At 39.0% G+C, this 21,968-nt stretch overlaps 1 long non-coding RNA gene across 1 annotated transcript; it reads left to right on the plus strand.

Annotated features, from left to right (window-relative positions):
• Positions 1-1,969: 1,969 nt before the first annotated feature.
• LOC135319884 (uncharacterized) lies at positions 1,970-11,902 on the plus strand. Its single transcript, XR_010378879.1, has 3 exons — positions 1,970-2,114; positions 9,745-9,864; positions 11,039-11,902. It is a non-coding gene; the product is annotated as an uncharacterized LOC135319884 (long non-coding RNA).
• The last annotated feature ends 10,066 nt before the right edge of the window (positions 11,903-21,968 follow it).

Genomic DNA, 21,968 nt, shown 5'->3' on the forward strand with positions numbered 1-21,968 from the left:
GGCCCCAGGTGTCTGGGCTCAGCAACCAGGGGAGGCAGGGCTGCCTCCTAGGGTGTGGGGAGTTGCAGGGTCACAGTCCTGTGAGGGGCCTCTTAGCCTCAAGGTGAGAGGAGGATGCAGTGGTTAGACAGATGCATCTGACCTGGAAGGGGGGTACAGGGTGGAAGGGGAGAGGCTGAGTGGGGGCAGGTGGTTTACAGCAGAATCCATGCAGGGGACTGTGGTCCTGATGGAAGCAGCTCAGAGCCAGAGAGGAGTGGCTGTCAGGTGCTCAGCATCACTCTCCTGTTCCTTTATAAAGCCACTGTGTGAGACTGAAACACTGCCAGTGGATCCCTGAGTCCAGTTCTGCCCTGGCTTCATCCAAGGGGCACAGGTGGAAAACAGAATCACTGCAGGCCCCGCCCATGTCCCCACAGGGAATGAATCCCATCAGGGCACCAGGCTTACAGACTTCAGGGGACCCCTGCCCTCAGGACTGGTCTTCTTCCTTGCTTTGGCCTGCTGGTCAGAGATCCAGATACCCCATCCTGGCTCCACCCTCCAGGGCCTGGATTCTGGGACAGCTTGGGGGTGGTGCAAGACCCTCATGCTCCTTTATCTGCCTTGGGGTGAGAATGTCTTAAAAGCTGCATTAGCTGATTTCAAAGGCCTGAGTGTTTCCAGCAGGTATGGGGGAAAGGAAGGTGTGTGTGGTTCCTACATCTGTAGGACCTTCCCAGGGTAAAGAACTGTGCCTTCCCCCTCCCATTCCACTCCCCACACCATCTGTCCAGGAAGCTCATATTCAGGAGTATGAGGGCCAAGGCTCTCCCCTTGCTTATCTGTGATTTCCCATTCCCACAGTGAGAAGCATGGCTCCCACCACCTGCCCTTTATCAACTCATTTCTCTTTTCCAGGTTCCATTCACAGTGGTTTCAGAATTGTTAGCTACTACACCCCGGAAAGAACTTTATAATACAAAGCCCACAGTTTAACAATGGTCCATTCTGCCTTTGCAGAATTATTCTGTGCATTTCCAAAGTTAACTTAGGTCAGCACCTTTTGCCCCACCACTGACTGAGTTTTTACACCTATTTCTAATACAGTTAGATTCTGTCACATTGTGTGTTCCATCTTGCGATGCTGCTACACCCTAAACAGCTAAATTTGAGTAGATTATGATTGACCTTTGGGCTGTACAAAGGTGTGGGCTTAGACATACTTACAGTGACACCAACCTAAAGTTTTACATGGGATACTTCAGCCCCCCAACCCCACTCTATGATCTGCTTATGTATATAATTGTGCCTTTTCCATGATTGTCATAAATAGGGTCATACTGTGTGCAGCCTCCTCAGACTGGATTCTTTCACTTAGTAATATACAAGTAAGATTTACCCGTGCCTTTCTGGGGTTGATGGTTTAATTTCTATTGCTGAGGAGTATTCCACTGCATGTGTGGGAGGAAAACCAGTTTTCCCTGTCTCCTTCTAGGTTGTTGGTTAACATTGCCCCCCTCCCATAAGACAGATTACAGGGAGAAAAAGAAGCAAGTTTAATAACATGCATACATCCTGTATACAGGGGAGATACCCAAGAAAACTGAGTCCATTTCTGAAATGGCCAAAAGCATCATTTAAATATCACCTTCAGCTAAAAACAAAAGCAAGGCCTTGGGGAGGGAGGAAGTCATTTATAGCATGTTATCATGAAAGCTCAATAAACAAGGATGTAAGGTTTAAAGTTTGTGTCTCCATTCACTTCATTCCATATGGCTTCCAATTGATTGTTTCTTAAGTATTTGGAGAAGTTATGGATATTTGGCTCTATTTCAGTCTGAATTTCCAGTGTAAAGGATTGAGCAGAGCCACTGTCAGGGCGGGGCCTCAGCTGGCTGTGAGGGCTGCTGGGTCCGCGCTTTCCCATTGGCTGGCCGGGCCTGGATCCCGCCTCCCCCAGCTGCGGCGGGAACTCACCTGCGTTCTGCCTGAGGATCTGGCGTCCTGCGCAGCTGACTGGAGCCGCATCTCCTTTGGACCTGCCGGAGCTTTGGGACAACAGGGGGTTATGTCCACGCTGACAGGAGCCCAGTCTCCTCAGGACCCAACAGGAGGTGCTGCACTGAGGGAAGGTGAGGAGGAAGGAAAAGTGAGGGAAAGTGAGGGGAAGCTTCCCGTGAGGGGCTGACTGCTGAGGGGAGGCCCTCCTCAGAGGCCCCGGGGGAGGAAGGGCTGGATGTGGGAAGCTGTGGGTTTTTAGTCAGGTTTTGTGGGCGGTGCAGAGAGTGTGCTGTGTCCTTCTTTGCCGTGTGGTGTCCTGTTTTCCCAGCGCCATTCATCGAGGGGACTGTCCTTCCCCTGGTGCAGGTTCCTGGCTCCTTTCTTGTGAGTTAACTGACCACATACCCGTAGGTTTATTTGCAGACTCTCTCTGGCCCATGTCCCTGTTGTTGTGCCAATTCCACCATTTTTTGGTGACTGTGCTTTTGTAATGCAGTGTGAAGTCAGGGAAGGAGATGCCTCCAGCCTGTTTCCCTTTTATAGAATCTCTTTGGCTGTTCAGTGTCCTTTGTGTTTCCACATGAATGTTAGGAATGTTTGTTCTGTTTCTGTGAAAAATACCACTGAAGTTTATTTTATTTTATTGAAGTGTAGTCAATTCACGATGTTCTGTTATTTTCTAGTGTAGGGCATAATGATTTGATGAGACTTGCTTTGAATTTGAGCACTGCTTTGGGTAGAATGGACATTTTAACATATTAATTCTTTCTGTCCATGAGCACAGGGTATCCTTCCATTTATTTGCATCTGTTCAGTTTCTTTCCTCAGTGTCTTAGAATTTTCTGTGCAGGGCTTTCACAGCCTTGATTCAGTTTATTGCTAGGTATTTTTTTGGATGCAATTGTAAATGGGATTTTTTGAAAAAGTCTCTTTCTGATGTTTCATTATTAACGTATAGAAAGACAACTGATTTTTGTGTATTGATTTTGTCCCTTGTAGCTTTACTGAAATGATTCATTAGTTCTAACAGTTTTTTGATGGTTTGATGTGGAAAACTAGAAATCAAAATTCACTCTGTTTGGACTCCATCCGGGTCATCCACAGCACCTAAGACACAGTGGCTCCTAATCTTCCCACAGTGCCTCTAAGTTACATGTGGACTCCTGCAAGGGCGATTAGCATCAGCACTTTGGGTGAACTGGGTCAAATTAAGGGTGGGCCTCTGTAGGGAAATCTGATGTCTTCTCTGCTTTTTTGGTGTGGTATTGACATGGTTGTTTTCAAAAGTAATATAGTTTCTAATAAAGTTTCTTATAAAGTTTTCTTATGAAGTTCCATATAAAATACTTTAAATAGCATTATGCAGTACTCACATTTGACACTTCATAAAAAATACTCCAGTAGGTTTTACATAACACTGGGATACTTTCCCAGGGAACCAGCACATAAACCCCAAATGAAGAGATTGTATGGTTCACCTTGTAATCCCATCCACAGGCCCACTTCAGCCTTCCCCATTGCCCCAACTTACAGAAATCCTTTTTTCCATTCTGTGCCAGTTTTCTTTTTCTGAAACTATTACTGAGAGTTTCCCTCTTTTTCAAAATATTAATGGATTTAAGGTGCACAAGATGAATATGATCTGGTGGCAACTTCTGTGTGTCTCTTTCACTTAGAATGTTTTCAATCTGTATCCAGTTTGAATCATTAGTGATTCATTCACATTTTTCATTGCCATAAAAAATACAAAACATAACATTTACCGTTTAAACCATTTAACTATGCAGTTCTATGGTATTAACTAGATTCACATTGTTGTACAGATGCCTCACCATCCATCTCCAGAACTTACTCATTTTCCCCAAGTGAAGGAAGCCCTGTGTCCTGTGAACACTGACTCCCCTCAGCCCCTGGCAGTGACACTCTTTCTGTCTCTGCATCTGACTTCTCTGGATTCCTTGAATAAGGGGAATCCTGTAATATTTGTCCTTCTCTGTCTGGCTTATTTTACTTAGCATAGTGACTTCAAGATTTATCCACGTTGCAGCATGGGTCATAATTTCCTTAGTTTTTAAGGCTGTGCAGTATCCCACTGTGCGTACAACACATGTAGTTTATCCATTCATCCGCTGATGGACAGGTGAGTTATTTCCACCTTTTGCTGTTGTGATTAGTGCTGCCATGGGTATGGGTGTACCCATTTCTATTCCAGTTCTTGCTTTCAAATATTTCGAACATATATCCTGAAGTGGCATTGATGGATCACATGTCAACCCCATGTGTAAGTTTTTGAGGAACTCCTGTATGGTTCTCCACCGTGGCTGCACCATTTTATTCCTTCATATGGCAGAATAACATGGCAGTTTATGGATGTACTCTCTTTGTTTATCTGTTTAGCCTTTGATGGACATTTCAATTATTCTACCTTTGGGGCCATTGCGCATAGTGCTGCTGTGAATATTTGTGTGCCTTTTTTTGTTTGAACACCTATTTTTAATGTTTTGGGGTCTATATCTAGGAGTGTAGTTGTTGAACCATAAGGTAACTGTATGTTTATCTTTTTGAGGAAATGACCAACTGGAAACATGGGCTGTACCATTTTCCAATTTTTCAAGGAATGTTTAAAAGTTTCAATTTCTGTACATTTTTGCCAATATTTGTTTTTAGTTTTCTGGATTGTAGGGCTTCTAGTGTGCTTGAAACGGCATGGCATTATGGTATTCATTTACATTTCCATCATGACTGATTTTAAACATTTTTTCATGTGCTTGTTGACTATTTGTCTTGTCTGGAGAAGGGTCTACTTTAAAAACTATTTAATTTTATTTATTGATTGATTTTTCTTATTTTTCACTTTTATTGGGTAGACGATTACTATTTGACTACACATATACATTATATTGCATGTAAATACATATATACAATATACTGTACATTTTTTAGTTTACATATAGAGAAGGGTGTATTTAAGTCCTTTTACCATGTTAAAAATTGGGTTTGTTTTGTCTTTTTATGGGTTGTAAAAGTTCTTGATATATTCTTGATAAAATTTTTTTCAAGTATATAATGTGCAAATATTTTCTTTGATTTTGTGTGCTGTCTTTTCAGTTTCTGGATAGCATCTTCGATGTACAAATGTCTTTAATTTTGAGGAAAGGTAATTTATTCTTTTCTTTCCTTGTGTTCGTTATCAGATCTAAAAAAATTGCTAAGTCCAAGGTCATGATGACTTATCCCTATTGTTTCTTTGAGAGTTTATACAGCTTCTCTCCCTATCTGTGAGGTACTGGTTCCAGGACACCCTGTGGATACTAAATATATGTCAGTGTTCAAATCCATTATATAAAATGGTGTAGTTTTGGCAAATAATCTAAGCACAGCTTCCTGTATACTTAAAATCATCTCTAGATCACTTATACTAAATAATACAATGTAAATGGTATGTAAATAATTGTGAAGAAAATATAATGTTATTTAAATAGTTTCTGGCATGCCACAAGTTCAAGTTTTTCTTTATGGAACTTTCTCAAATTATTATTATTATTTTTTTATCTGAAGGAGACTGGTTTTGCAAATGTGGAATCAGCAGATGACGGCTGATTGTCACTTTACCACTCTTTAAATTTAAGCTTTTTATGTATCTTGAGTTAATTTTGCATGTGGTATGAAGCAGGGATCCAATTTCAGTTCTCTTAGAAATGAAAAAATTTCACTGGAATAGACAATTGCCTGGTACCTCTTGTTGAAAACACACTTTTCTCCCCAATTTAATCTTGCCATCTGTGGTAAAAAAAAGAAAAAAAATCAGTTAGTGCATGTGTCTTTTCACATTAGTGTTGCTCTGGATACATGCCCAGCAGGGGGGCTCTCGGACTTTTCTTGCTTCTGACCTAAACAGAAGGTCACTATGTGGAACCTACACTTCAGGTGAGGGGGCTTTAGCTCCACCTCCTTGATGAATGTCATGGATTGTTAGGAATTCTTCTGCATAGGATTTCTCCATTCAATCCCATTTATTAAGAAAATCCCCAACAACCTATGTCATCATTTAACTTCACCATTGTGGACGCCTGGATATTTATTTTAGTCTTTTGGCTATAATCCAGCACCACAGGTTTGGTTGCTCAGTTCATTCCTGCTTTGGCTACTGAGAACTCTCTCACTGGCCCCTGTTTCCTTTGAGATCAGTCCATCTTTTGGGTTTTTTCTCCCCTGGTACTTTCTTACTTTCTGATACAAGATTCAAGATGATCCTGGCTCATATATTGACTGTCTCAGTCTTAGTATAAGCCATTTCTTCAAAGAGTCCCGATTCCTTTAATTAAAGAATGGTATTAAGAACTTACATATGGGAGGAAAATGTTCTCAGCTGACAATGCAAGGAAATGTGTGCATGTGTTCCCATCTTAGTGTATTGTTGTTGCTCAGGGACTACCATCCCTCATTCATCTGCCACAACCACATAGTGTTTTAAATTTAAGTTACTTAGAAATGGCCAAAGCAAGAGGGACACTCTGACCCCCGCTGTATCTCCCTAAAAGCAGGAAATAAGCCTGTCATGTGAAAGGTTCAGAAGGGCATATAAACATATCTTGTAACTTCTTTAATTTACCAGCCCAAGCCCAAACTCTGTTTAGATTTTTCATTGAGTACCCAAAAGCTGCATTTCTTTAGGCTGTCAATTCCTAACAAATTTATAGTTTTCTAGATGTATAAAATCTGCCTGTCTTCACTACTTCTTACTTCTTATTTCTGTGAGACTTTTGTGTGTAGGAATTAAATTGTCTTTTTCTTCTGCTGCTCTGTCTTGTGTTAGTTTTATTATTAGTACAGCCACAAGAGGGATAGAGAGTGAAATTTCCCCCTTCCCAATATTATACACTCGTAATTATAAAGATTTCTATGTGGAAATGTCTGTATTCATATTAAGCAGAAGATGGGTTTATACTGATGCCTCCAACATGATCCATTATTTTATGGACAGGGTACATCTTCCTCCTGCTTATCTGTAACTCCCAGTCAGACAGTAGAATCCTGGTTCCCACCATCTTCCACCCATTCAATTCATTTCTCATTCTGCTCCAGATGAATGGTTTCAGCGTTCTTAGCTCCTGCCCCTGTGGGATGGATCTCACAGATCCCACTGTTTACGTGCAGTATGTTTTCCCTTTAGGCTACACTTTCTGTTCATTCCTGCAGTTACTGAGGCTGGCACCTTCTGCTCCACCAGCAGCAGTGAGTGTTTTCACACATTTCTAATACAGAGCCTGTGTTACATCCTGTACTCCATCCTGTGACACTACTACTTACTTGATCACTGAATTGACTTGTTGGGTCATACAAACCTGTGGGTTTAGACAAATGCATAATGGCAAATGTCCACCATGAAGTATCATATGGAACATTTCAGAACTCCCACACGACCTGTTTACCATCTCTTAGTTTCCCTTTCTCTGAAGTTCATATAAATTGTGTCATGTAGTGCATATGTAGCCTCTGCAGACTGATTCTTTCACTTGTCAAAGGATAATCAACATGGAGTTGGTATTGAGAAGAGAGTTCTGTCAAATGGATCCAGGAGCCCATTCAGAAATTGTGACCTATTGTATCACATCTCAGCCTGAGTCAAATCCCAAGTTTTGACCTGATGAAGTCACCCAGAACATCTGCCAGAAACCTATCTACTTATTGTACTCTTGGCCTCAAGTAATTCAGGACGTACTGATCACTTGAGTTTCTAAGCCATTATGAATAGACCTCCTCTGCATTACTTGATGTTAATTTTTGCTTGAACAGTTTTTCAAATCAGTTGTCTAAATTCAAGAGATGATTTTTTTTTTTTTGATTCTAAGTTGAGAGTGTTTAGCTTTGGAAGAAACTGTCAAACTGTCTTCCAAAGTTGGCCGCACCTGTCTTCCACTAGGATCTTGAGTATATGTTTGTATGGTTATTTTCTATCTGTATACCTTCTTTACCCAGATGTTTGTTTCTATCTTTACCCACTTTTAATGGGGTTGTTTTTTCCAGATTTTATTGGTATAACTTGAGTACAAGTCCTTTATCAGATGCGCATTTTGCAAATACTTTCTCCTAGTTTGTGGTTTCTCTTTGCCTTTATGAATAAGACCTTTCACAGAGTAGATGTCTATAGTTCTATAAAGTCCACATCATTAATTCTGTGTTGATTTGTAGATAGGCATTTGTTGTTGCGAGTTAAAACTCATCACCAGACCCAAGGTCTTACAGATTTTCTCCCTTTTCCTTTTAAGATTTTTATAGTTTTGCCATTTAAATTTGTCTACTGGCAATCTTGTGTGAATTTTGCTATCAGTTGTAAAGTTTGTGTCTATGTTCTCTTCATTCTATACGTTTTTTAATTAATTGCTCCTTAACCAGTTTTTGAGACAGCATAATGAACTATTTGGCTGTGTTTCAGTTTGGATTTCCAAAGGCACTACATAGAGCAGAACTGCATTCAGGATGAGGTCCCTGGGCTTTGTGAGCTCAGCGTTCCCTGAACTTTTCTGATGGTCCACAGTGGCGTGCCAAATCCACCTCTGACCCACAGGGCACAGGTGCATTCTGCCCATGGACTTGGCCCCTTGCACAGCTGGCAGAGGCTTGATCTCTTCAGGACTGTCATGGCTTCATCTTCTAGAGAGTGGGGCTGTGTCCATGCTGTCATGGGCTGAGTTTTCTTGGGCATCACCGTGAAAAGGCACCATACAAGTAAAAAAAAAAAAAAAAGGTGGGGAGAAGCTTCCTGTGTGCAACTGACTGGGGGAATTCTGTCTTCAGAGGAAACTCAGAAAGAGGTTGATGTGAAAAACTGTGGGATTTTAGTTGGTTTTGTGTGCAATGGTGATGGTGACCAGTGATGTCCTTTGGCGCATGGTGTCCCATTTTCCTGGTGATGTTTATTGAGGGGAGTGTCTCTCCCTCCTTGTATGTCCTTGGCCCCATTTTCATGAATTAACTGACCACAGCCACGCAGGTTTATTTATAGGCTCTTTATGCTGTTCCTCTCATCCATGTGTCTGTGTTTGTGCCAGTTCCTTACTGTTGTGGTTACTACAGCTCTGTGATACAGTTTGATGTTAAGGAGGGTGACGCCTCCAACTGTGTCTTTCTTTCTCAGAACTTCTCTGGCTGTTCAGGGTCCTTAGTTGTTCTATATTAATAATAGGATTGTTACTTCTATTTCAATGAAAAATATCATTGAATATCATATTGATGTTGCAGTGAATTTGTTGATAGCTTTGGGTAGAATCAATAAATTAATACTAGTAATTCTTCCAATCCATGAGTACAGAATATTTTTTCTGTTTATTTGTGTCTTTAACTTCTTTTTCAGTGGTTTAGTTTTTTGAGTACAGGTCTTTCACATCCTTCATTAAATTTGTTCCTAGATATTTTGCTCTTTTTGATACATTTATAAATGTGATTGCTTCCTTAAATTTTCCTTCTGATGGGTTATTATTTGTATAGAAATGCAACTGATTTGTTTTTTTGAGGGGGAGGTAATTAGGTTTGTTTATTTATTTATTTTTAGAGGAGGGACTGGGAATTGAACCCAGGACCTCATGCATGCTAAGCATGCACTCTACCACTTTGAGCTATACCCTACCCCTTGAAATGCAACTGATTTTTGTACATTGATGTCATATTGAAATTCACTGAATTTATTTATTTTAGCAACTGTTTGTTAAGTGTTGTGGAAAATTGTAATTTTAAAATCTCACTGTTTCTTCTGCATCCCAGGTCATGCACAGGATCCAAGACTCGGTGGCTACTGGTGTACTCCTCCCACAGTGCCTCTTAATAACAAGTGGATTCCTACATGGGTGATTAGCATCACAACTCTGGCTGGCCTTGGTCTGGGTGAGTCTTGGCTTCTAGAACAAGGTTTGATGTCTGTCTTATCAACTTCTCTGCTGTGGTATTGATATGGTTGCTTTGAAAAGTGATGGACTTTCCAGTAATTTCTTTGATGGTAAAAACTACTCACAGTTGTCCCTTTATACAAAATACCATAGGGTGTTTTACATAAAACAGGGGTAGTCCCCCGAGGAGCCGTCATATAACCCACCAGTGAAGAAGCCGTGTAGCGTCTGCATTACTGTGTGACCCGCCGGCCCCCTTCAGCTGTCACCACTTGGTCCAGCTGCTTGTTCTCTGTTTCTGGGTTTGTTACTGAGACTCTCACTATGACAACCTTGATGGATGTAAAGCACACACGGTGACCATGTGACCAGGAGAACTTTTCTTTACGGATCTTTTCACTAGGGATATTTTCAGTGTTTGTTAATGGTGTAAGTTGTATCAATCCTACATTCCTACAGTATTTTCACTGTGACTAAAAATGCATATGATACTTTTAATTGAAATCATTTCAAGCACACATTTCTGTGGTGTTAACAACCTTCACATAGTTGTACAAACAAGTTCGAGGACTTGGGTGCCTGCTTTGAGCCTGGGAGGTGCCCAGGAATTTGAGTAGTTCCCTGAGACAGCCCAAGACATCACCCGAAATGCCATCTTCCTCTAACAGCAAGAGAAACGAAGGTTATGTTCATTATATAGATTGAAATCTTAGCCTTCTCGATTGATAAGTTTTCTGAGTTTAGTCTTCCTTCTATTCCTGGTACAGAAAGGGAGATTACTTTTCAAATGGAGATTTCCCTTATAAATGTAAATTTGCCTCATAAAAGGCAGTCTTGACTTGGGTTTCATAGAGTCTCATGTGTCTTATATTTTAAGAAATCTGCCCATTGTAATCTTCACGCCAAAGAGATATATTTTAGGTGTCATTTGCCCTCTTTCCATGGGTGCTTGCTTATGTATTCATGCATGGAAGGACAGCCTCATTTTTTAAAATTTTTAGCCATTATGAGTAGAGTAGCTGTATAATTGCATGCTAGTTATTTTTTTTTTTTCTTTTTTTGGACACTGTTTCAAAGCAATTGTATAAATACTAGAAGTGCAATGTTGGATTCTCAGGTTAGCATTGACTAGCTTTAGAAAAAACTGCCAAACTGTCTTTCTGACCCTCAAGGTGTACGTGTCTCACTGGTGGGTTTGGCTCCTGTGGGAACTTGGCTCCTTGCGGGGCTGGTGGAGGCTGGATCTCTTCAGGACCCACTGTGGTCTCAGCTTCAGGACAACACTTGACCAACCAAGTCTACCCAGACAGGAGCCAGACATCTTCAAGAATCACCAGGAGAATAGATAAACAAGATTATACTGTATAGCACAGGGAAATATATAAAAGATCTTACGGTATCTCATAGAGAAAAAAAGCGACAATGAATATATGTATGTTCATGTGTAACTGAAAAATTGTGCTCCACACTGGAACTTGACACAACATTGTAAAATGATTATAAATCAATAAAAAATGTTAAAAAAAAAAAAAGAATCATCAGGAGGCATCGCTGTGGGAATAAAAGGTGAGGAAAAAGTGGGGAGAGGCTTCCTGTGCATGATTACAACTGAGGGGGTCCATTTTCAGAGGATCCAGCAGAAGAGGGGCTTGAGGTGGAAAATTTTTGAATTTACTTGATTTTGTGTTCAGTGTTGACAGCGTCTAGTGTCATTTTTGGGGTAAGGTGCCCCATGTTCTTGGCACCGTTTGTTGAGGGGACTGTCCTTTTCCCACTTTGTGTTCTGGGCTCCTTCGCCATGGACTAACTGACAGCATGAAGACGGGTTTGTTCCTGTGCTCCCTGTTCTGCGCCTCTGGTCCATGTGCCTGTTTCTGTGCCAATATCTTACTGTATCTCTGCTGGGGACTGTGGCTTCCTAGTGTCGTGTGAAGCCAGGGAGGGAGACGCCTCCAACTGAGTTCTCCCTTCTCAAGGTTACTCAGGCTATTCCAGGTTCTTTTTTGTTCCATACAAATGGTAGGATTTCTTGTTTTCTGTTTCTGTGAAAAAAAAAAAAAGCTGTTTGAATTTGGTAGAGTTTGCAATTAATGTGTACACTGCTTAGGCTTCATGAATGTTACAGTAATGTTCTTCTACTGCATGAGCACAGCTTTTATTTTGTGTGCATCCTCTTCAGTTTCTTTATAATGTTTTCTAACTTTCCATGTGCAGGCCTTTCACATCCTTGGTTAATTTTTTTCCTAGGTATTTTTTTTTTGGTACAATTGTTAAATGGAATTGCTTTATTAATTTCTCTTTCTGAAACTTCTTTATTAGTGTATAGAAAGTCAGTCAACTTTTTGTATATTGATATTGTATCATGTAGCTTTACTAAAGTTATTTATTTCTTTTTAACAGGTTTTTTCCTTTTTGTATTTTGATGTGGAAAAGTAGAATTCAAAATTGCTGCTTTTTTTTTAATCACATCCAAGTCATTCACAACAACCAAGACACAGTGGCTTATGATATTATCTTATGGTGTCTCTTAATAATATGTAGATTCCTGCAACGGTGATCAGCTTAACCATTTTGGATCAACTGGAACTGGAGAAGGCTTGGGCTCTATAGTGAAGCTTGATGTTTTCTCTGCTTTCCTGTAATGATTTTGACATGGTTGATTTTAAAAAAATTATTTATTTTCCAATAATTTTAAACATACAGAATATGTGCAGTAGCAGGACAGTGTACTCTTCATCTGTAAGCTCAGGTTTCTCACTCATCACTGATGTAGCACGTATGCCACTTCTCATGACAATCTCTAGTGTGTTTTTGCCTTGAGTAGAGACACTCTCTCTGTGTCACCACATAACATGCAAATGAGGATTCATTATGGTTTTCACTTCATAATGCAGTCCACAGGCTCAGTTCCACTGTCAGCACCTGCTCCAACTATATGGCAATGGGTTTTCCCAATCTGATCCAGTGTTTCCCCCCCCCAGGACTGTTCTCGAGAATTTCCCTTATTTCCCCAACTTTGATCAAATTAAAGGGCACAAGATGAGTATGATCTGGGTGGACTTTTCTTTATGGCCTCTTTTTCCTTAGGATGTTTTCATTGTTCATCCCTGTTGTAACAAATATCAGTACTTCATGTTTTTCATTGTGATTAAATCTATTCCGTATAACATTTACCACTTAAAGTGCTGTAAGTATATAGTTTCATTACGTTTATGTCATTTAGTTTTTGGATATTAACTACATTTACATTGTTGTAGAAATATTCTCAGCATTCACCTCCACTACTTTTTGAGTTTCCCCAACTGAAACTATCCATTAGACAGGAACTCCTAACCCCCTGGCAAGCACATTGTACACTTTGTAATTGAATTAGACTTACACGGATACCTCATCTTAGAATCATGGAATGTTTGTCCTTTTTTGGTTTGATTTGGTTTGTTTCCCTTAAATGACTTCAAGGTTCATCCACATTATAGCATGTGTCAGAATTACCTTCGTTTTAAAGGCTGAATCCTATTTAAATGTGTATATACTACATTTTGTGTATGGACTCATCCATCCATGGACACTTGGGTTGCTTACATCTTTTGGGCAGTGTGAATAGGGCTGGTATGGACATGGCTATAGAAATGTGTTTTTCAGCCCCTGCTTTCAAACCTTTTGGGTTTATACCCTGAAGTTGAATCAACAGATGATACATTAATTCTATGTTTAAGTTTCTGAGGAACCACCATAGTGCTTTCCAGAGTGGCTGCATCATTTTACTTTATTTCTTTCAATGGCAGAATTATATGACAGTTTATGGATCCACTGTACTTTGCATATCCATTCATCCATTGCTGGATATTTGAATAGTTTCTACCTTTGAGCTGTTTCAAATCATACTACCATGACTATTAGTGTAGTGTAGCATTTTTTGTTTGGACACCTGTGTTACATTTTTTGCCATGTATGTATGTATATGAGGGAAGTTGCTGAAGCAAGTGATAGTCGTTGGGGGAATGCTGTGACTCAGTTACGGTCATCAGAGACCTTAACACAGTCAAGGAACCTGTAGCTCAGCTTAAATTGAATGCTATTTACCAACATCAATGACCATCATAACGTTATTGAGTCAGTGGTCACAGGACATTCAGAAATTACACATCCACGTCCACATGCAAATCAGTAAATAGCTTGCTGTATCAACCCCCTGCTTACTGCTTAATCTCATACTTTGTCTGTCCTTATCACCTTGCCAACCACCCCCCCAAACAAGGCAAAGGATGTAACTATGTAAGATTCAACTGACTCGTCTAACAAATATACTGCCCTTACTTCACCACCCAGTTACTATAACTGCAAAGTGGCCTTTTAACTATCTGCCAACTGTTTAGATATATAAGGCTTATATCGATAGGCATACCCCTAGATCTGCTACTTACTTGGAATAAAATTAAAAATACAGTATACTGTAATAGTCTCCAAAAGAAATATTATATATTTTAATACTAATTTTACCACAATGTGGACTACTGTAACAAATATCAAGATATCAGTTAAATACACAAATCTCCTATGTCAAAAATCCTACTCAACCTGTTGATGCAGCTTTAATAATTAAAGCAAGGCAGTGAAAATGTCTGGATGAGTTTTCTAACTCCATAAACATATAGATTTCATTCCAGCCTTTCTAATAACTTGTAATAAAATTACACATGCAAGTTTCTGCATTCCCATGAGAATGCCCTCTAAATATTTTAAAAGAGTAAAATGAGCAGGTATCAAGCACCCTAGACGTATCTTTCAATGCCTCGCTGACCCATGGCCCTATGGGTAGTGGCAATGATAAAAATTAAGCCATAAATGAAAGTTTGACTAGGTTATTATAACAAATTATGGTTGGTAAATTTTCACACCAGGCACCAGTGTCGTAACATGAACCTCAAATAATAGAAAGTCAGTGTGGCACTTGCTAAAGAGTATTGCAAAATGAAGTTAAGTCTGAGCTACGGTGTGCAAAGCCATAGCTAAAGTGAAAATGAGCTACTAAAGTGACTTTAACTTTCCGTATTACAGGTCAGTAAATATTCAAGGTCGTATCATTGTGTTAGTATGGGGGTAGACATCCAACTACACTTATCTTTAAATCAAAATAAAATAATTATTTTACACATTTAAGTAGGATTCAGCCTTTAAAACTAAGGTAATTCTGACACATCTACAATGTGGATGAACCTTGAAGTCACTCAAGGGAAACAAACCAAATCAAAATTATTGGCCAGATGAATAGTAGCATAATACAAAAAACTAAAAGGATTCGTGGTGCTTCCTATGGTGTTTATAATCCACAAAACCTGACAAAACTCACCACTCTCATGAACACAGTCTGTATGTCTGTGTACCAGCATCTTCAGCAACCCCCCAAAGGAGCAACAGTGATCATAATGATCAGATATAAGAACGTTAGTTCTAGGTGTAACCTACGGGGTGGGAAGATAAGGGTTTCATTTTCTACCTTGAGTACAAAATAATATATACAAAATTGTGATGAAATACCAAAGGAGAACTTAGTTGTAAGTTAAGAGTGCCCAATACAGTCAGGCCATGAAGCAAGCACACTCAGGCCATCACCCTCCTCAAATAGCGATAAATTTTCATAACCCGTTAACAAGTAGTAGACATTAAAGAGGACCGGGTTCCTTACAAGGTGGGCACACTGGAGAGTGTGCTTGGTTACATCAAAGTGTAGTTTTTAAAAAAGCACCTGGTTTACACCCTGTCAATTCCATACTTCATGAAAAGTTTGAACTAAAACTAACCGAGGCTTCCCACCAAATTTAACTGTCATAAGTAAATTAAAGATTCATTTAACATCTAATGCATAGAAAATAGACATTTAAATCTGGTAGCATAAAGTACCACTAGGGAATGATGAAATAAGTACCTTGAACCCAGATGAGGTACTTATGAACAGTTTAGTGGAACAGATTCATCTATATGTAAAATGGAAGATCTATGAGTAGAGGTAATCAACCTAAGAAGGTGGCTGACAGCAGGTTATTCAGAAAAGACTTTTAGTTCAGTTTTAATTATTAAGAATATAACTTCTAATATAATTTTTAATATTTCTTAAAAAAGGTACAGGCTTTTAGTTACAGGATAAAAACTCTAGAGTATCAGTATAAACAATGTTGTAGTTGGCTTAAAAACAGCCACGCATTAAGAAAATATTCAAGGTTGGGAGGGTATAGCTCGGAGGTAGAGTGTGTGCATAGCATGCACAAGGTCCTGGGTTCAATCCCCAGGACCCCCAATAAAGAAATTAATAAACCTATTTGCCACCTGTCCCCCTCCAAAGGGCAAGTATTCAAGGTCAAGAACACATTCATCACAATACCAATAGCAAAAAAAAAAAAAAAAAAAAAAAGAAAGAAAGAAAAGAAAGGCCTCAATTTAATACTGAACTAATCTATTAATTAGTAAAAGCATCAGGAAATATTTCTCCTTGCATAAGCTTATATCAGAATGAATAAGTTACTGATAGTTTACAGTAAAATTAACCCTAATCGATATTTAATTATTTATAAAAACAATTCTTAATCTAACACAGGTATGAATTTCTAGGAAAGATTAAAAAAAAAGTAAAAGCAACGTGGTGATCACAAGTCCTGCCTGTTTACCAGGAAGATTTCGTCTAGCACTTCTGGCCTTAGAGGCTCTGCCTGACCACGGGCATGTTTAATGGCCACGGTTCCCCGACCCTGCCAAGGTAGCATAATCACTTGTTTTCCAAATAAGGAGTTGGGAGAATGGCCCCAACAAGGTTTTAGTATCTCTTTTCATCAGTGGAATTGACCTTCCTAATAAGCGGTGGGAGCCATATAAAATGAGAAGCTCCTATGGTGCTTTAGGCATTTAACCTATAAAGTAAGTAACTGAATATTAAGGAATAACACAACTTTTAATGGTTTAAAAAATTTGATTGTGGTGGCGCCGGTGAATAAAACAAAATCCAAACTGCAAGTGATTAACATTTAGACCAGCTATTCAAAATGCTGTGGCATGTGTTGATCCAATACGTTGATTAACAGAACAAGGTGCTCCAGGGATAACAGTTCAATCCAAATTTATAGTTCATTTCAACAATAGGGTTTATAGCTTCGGAACTGGATCAGAATATCCCAATGCTGTCACTGCTGTAAGTGGTTAACTCGATGGTTAGAGGTTCTATGAGATGTGAGTTCAGGGTGGAGTCATCCTGACTTGTTTCTAGGTGTTATACTGGTTTGCCCCAGTCTGAGAGGACAGGAGAGTTAAGGGTTGCTTTACAAAAGCACCTTCAAATTAATTGGTGATACAATACAATTTAGATAATTTATACATACTCTACTGTAGAAATGGTTTGTTAGGGTAGCAGAATTCAGCTATTGCATCAAACCAAAACCTTTATTTCCTGAAGCCTAAGTCCTCTTCCTAAGAATAGGTTTATAATCTACATTCCTTTACTAATTATTACAGTTTTAATCCATGTTTCACTTCTCATATTATTTGAAGGGAAGTCCTAGATTCCATAAAATTTGGAGAGGCCCAAACATCATCAATTTATATATTATATATATATATATAATATATATATATATTATATATATATAAAAAATACATTATATATATATAGTGTTAAATTATATATAATACATCAATTTACATATATATATAGTTGCACCAATGCTGGCCTTAACCATGGCTTCCACATTAGGAGCTCCTCTTCCCGTTCCTTGTCCACTGTCTGCTCATGTGAACCTAGGCACACTTCTCATACTGGCTGTATGAAGCCTAGCCATGTATTCCACCCTCTGATCTGCATTACCTTCATATTAAAAATACACACTCACCAGAGCTCTGTGGGTAGCAGCACAGACAATCTCATGTGAGGTAAACTAGCAGTTATTGGTTTATCATTCCTACTGATAAATAGATCATTTATACTCTCAGTTATTACACAAGAATATCTATGATTAATTTTCCCCTCCCAACTCCTAGTTAGATTTTTATTTACCTCTACTGTAGCAGAAATTAACAGAGCTCCATTTGACTTAACAGAAAGAGACTCAAAAGTTGTATCCAGCTTCAGTGTAGACTATGTAGCAGGTCTGTTTTCTCTGGTATTTTATAGCAGATTACATCTATATCATTATAATAAATATTTTCATAATTATTCTATTTTTAGGAGCATTTAAAAATCCCTAGATAACAGAATTATATACAGGCCAATCACATACAGCCCATGTTATCATTCAAACACTCCTAACAATCTCCTTCCTTGGACTTTGAATATCCTACCCACAATTCTGAGATGATCAACTTATACATCTCCTATGAAAAAAAAAATCAACACTAACAGTAGCCCTGTGTGTGTTTCACTACCCATCAGTGCATCGGGCATCCCACCAGAACATTGATACGTTGGACAAAAGAGTTATCTTAACAGTAAATGAAAGAGGTCTAAGAACTCTTATTCCTAGAATCACAGGAATTGATCGTTCCCTTAAGAATTTAAAAGTGTTCATGCTGCTACATTACACCACATTCTGTGGTGATGGATGGTCCCCCAAGTGAGCTATCAGTGTTGTTTTGTATCCCTACTATGCTAAGAAACCCTATTTTTATGATCATTCTACTGAGCATTCCATGATTTCACTAACAAGCTCACATTGTACAGGTATTTCCATTCTAATAAGAAAGTTAAATGCATGAGTTATAGAAGCACCCAACCAATGTTCCCTAACACAACCCACCACATCCATACTATTTATGTGGGTTTTTTTAATCTAATATACTCCAGCCATGAACAAGTACAATTTTTTTAATCCAACAGCATCCACCATTTAGACAACAGCCCTAGTCATAAAATCGGACTTCTCACATGTCTTTCCTGAGTGACTGAAGCTACACAGGGCATCCCCCACACAGCAGGGCCAGTCCAATCAATGTGATGAATGTGCACCCCCTGTGTTACAGAAAATCTCGACACCTGCCCCCTTAAGCATACTACTATTCACAGGTGTGTTATGAATCATCGTCAGCAGCCGAGGCAGACTAACAAAACCCAAATACCACATGTATAGCCTGGTCGTCCATAGAGGATGGATAACAGTGTGTAATCCAACCATGACAACCCTGACAACCCTGAATGTAATAACTTATGTCAGTCCACACTGTCATCTTGCTATTCACACTCTGCTCATGGACCGCAACACTGTCGTCATGACACACATGGAATAAAACACTTCCAGTCACGATCCTCATCCCCAATATCATGTTTTATTAGGAGGCCTCCCACCAGGATCAGGGTTTTTCCTCAAATGAGCAATCATTTGAGATACAACAAAACCCAGTAACATCAACTTACCAACCCTAACAGTCCTCACAGCGCTATTCAACATATATCTGTACATTTGGCTAAAATTCTCCATATCACTTCCTCTATTTTTATGAATAGGTTAAAAAATGAGATTTTAAACATAGACAACAACCGTCTGATGATTACTGATCCTAACAGTCACACTATTACTGCCCTTAATGCTCATTCTATCAGTGCTGGAGTAGAAATTTACCTTGATATACACCAAGGGCTTTCAAATATTCAAGGAAGTACAATTTAATTTCTGAAAATATGGGTTACAGGAGATTGTACTACATCAGTTGAATGCAAATCAAACACGTTAGTTAAGGTAACTACTTAGTAGATCGGTGGGCTTCCACCACAGGACATTTTGGTTAACAGTAAATCTTGAAGTAAATTGGCTTCCAGTTATTTTTCCAGCCATCTAGAATAAAATTGTAGGAGAAGCCCTAGCAAAACAGAAGCTGCTTTTTGAGAATTTGCATTTCATAATGTTGATTCACTACAGGGCTTGACCCAAAAGGGGCAAAACCTCTATCTTTAGATTTACAGTCTAAGTCTTGCTCAACCACTTCACCTATGTTCACAAACCATTGACAACTGTCAACAAGTCACAAAGATTGGCCTTTTACATCACTATGTTATTGTCTGAGCTGGAATAGTAGGCACTGCTGTAAAGTCAATAATCCCCGCTGAGACAGAGAGACCTGGGGCGCTCCTCAGAGGTGACCAAATCTGTGATGTAGTCATAACGTCGTATGCATGTGCAGTACGCATATCCGGTGCATGTGTTTATTAGTTATACTAAGGACAATTGGGGGACCCAGAAGCTGACTTGTCCCACTGATAATTGGGGCATTCAATACAGCATTGCTCTGACTGAATGATAGCATCTTCTCACAGTTTCTCCCGTCATTCTTACTCCTACTCATATCGTAAAAAGTAGAAGCAGGTGCCAGCACTTGTCGAACCATGCACGCATCCACCTCTAGCTGGCAGTCTGGCCACATAGGAGCCTCTGCCGACCTAGCCATGTCCTCCATGTATTTAGGAGGTGTCTCTTTCATGCTTGGTGATTTTAATTTTTTTTAACTACAATCAGTAATATAAAACCATCGGCCATATCACAGTGTATGTAGTTTGAGTTAATGGTATATGTGGTTTATTCCCCTGCATGTGGATAGCCAGTTATGCAGCACCATTTGTGAGAAAGAGTAGTAAAAAAAAAAAAACCCTAAATATTCACGCTTGTCAAAAATGTATTGATCCTAAGTGAATGGGATTATGTTCAGGCTTCTTATGTACTGCCATTTATCTATATTTGTATTTTTATGGCAATATCATTTTTTTATATTGCTTTGTATTGACATGAAATTTGAAAATATGAAGTTGTATCTTTTGTTTTCCCTTTTCAAGTTTGTTTTGTCTTTTTGGGGTTCCTAAAATCATATACGAATGTTAAAATCAACTTCTTTGTTTGTTCCAAAATTGTCATAGAAATTACGTTGTCTCCCTAGATCGCTTTGGGCACTCATGTCATGTTTAGTTTTGTAACCAACATGGGATGTCGTCTTTTTTTTTTTTCAAGGTTGTATTTCATTTCTTTTAGTGGTGTCTTTTCCATTTTAATTTACTAGTCTTGTACCTTGATTAAATTGACTCAACTATTTTAGTAATATTGACGTCATGTAAAATACAATTTTCTTAAATTCTTGAGATTATTCACTGTTAATGTGTCCATGTAGACAAATTGTGATTCATTGATACTTTGTATTGTCTACTTGCTGAAGTACTTGAGTTGCTCACAGTTTAAAAATTGAGCTAGTCAATTAATTGCTCATGCTTTCAAGATGTATATGTAAAATGATGTCAACCGTGTCTGTGAATAGATGTCCTTTTATATGTAACAATTTTATGTTTATTGTCTTTCATCTGGATTTACCTGGAATTTCCTGTACCGTAGTGAATAACAGAGGTGAAAGGAACTCTCTGGGCCTTGTTCCAGATAATTGACATTTATTGTGCATTTTTTATACTGCTTTGTATCATACTGAATAATTTGTTCCTAGTCCTATTTTCATGAGTGTTTATGCCACGAAGTAGGAGTGGAATTTGTTTAAAGCTTGTGGTGAATCAAGTGGATGGGATGATGTGATTTGTCTGTATTGTACAATTGTTGTTTATCAAATTGCTTAGCTTTATGTAATAATTTATGACATCGCTTGGTGACAACGTTAAAACTGGATTATATGCTTTGGAGACATTTGCAGGAGGTGGATACTCATTTCTATTCTGCTGTTAATTTCAGGTAAGTAGTAATATACAGGGAAGTGAAGGATTCTATTTCATAAGCTAGTTGATGTGTTTTTGTTATGTCTTTGTGGGATTTGACCATCAGGAGAGTGCTAGGTTGTTACAAGACAATAGGATTAAGGATTAGGATTAGGGTCAAAATTAGGGGTAGGGTATGGGAATGGGTTAGGGTTAGGGTCAGTGTGAGGGTAACGATGAGAGTTAGGGAAAGGGTTAGGGTGTGGATTAGGGAAGGAAATAGGGTTAGAGTACAGGTTAGAATAGGAGTTAGGGAACAGGTTAAGTTCAGGGTATGCGCAAGGTATGGGTTAGGGTACAAGTTAGGTTATGCATTAGGGAACAGCATAGGGTTAGGGCTAGGGCTAGAACCAGAGCAAGGTTTAGGATAGACTCAGTGTTCAGGG

The sequence above is a fragment of the Camelus dromedarius genome, chromosome 33, assembly GCF_036321535.1.
Source record: "Camelus dromedarius isolate mCamDro1 chromosome 33, mCamDro1.pat, whole genome shotgun sequence".
NCBI lineage: Eukaryota > Metazoa > Chordata > Mammalia > Artiodactyla > Camelidae > Camelus > Camelus dromedarius.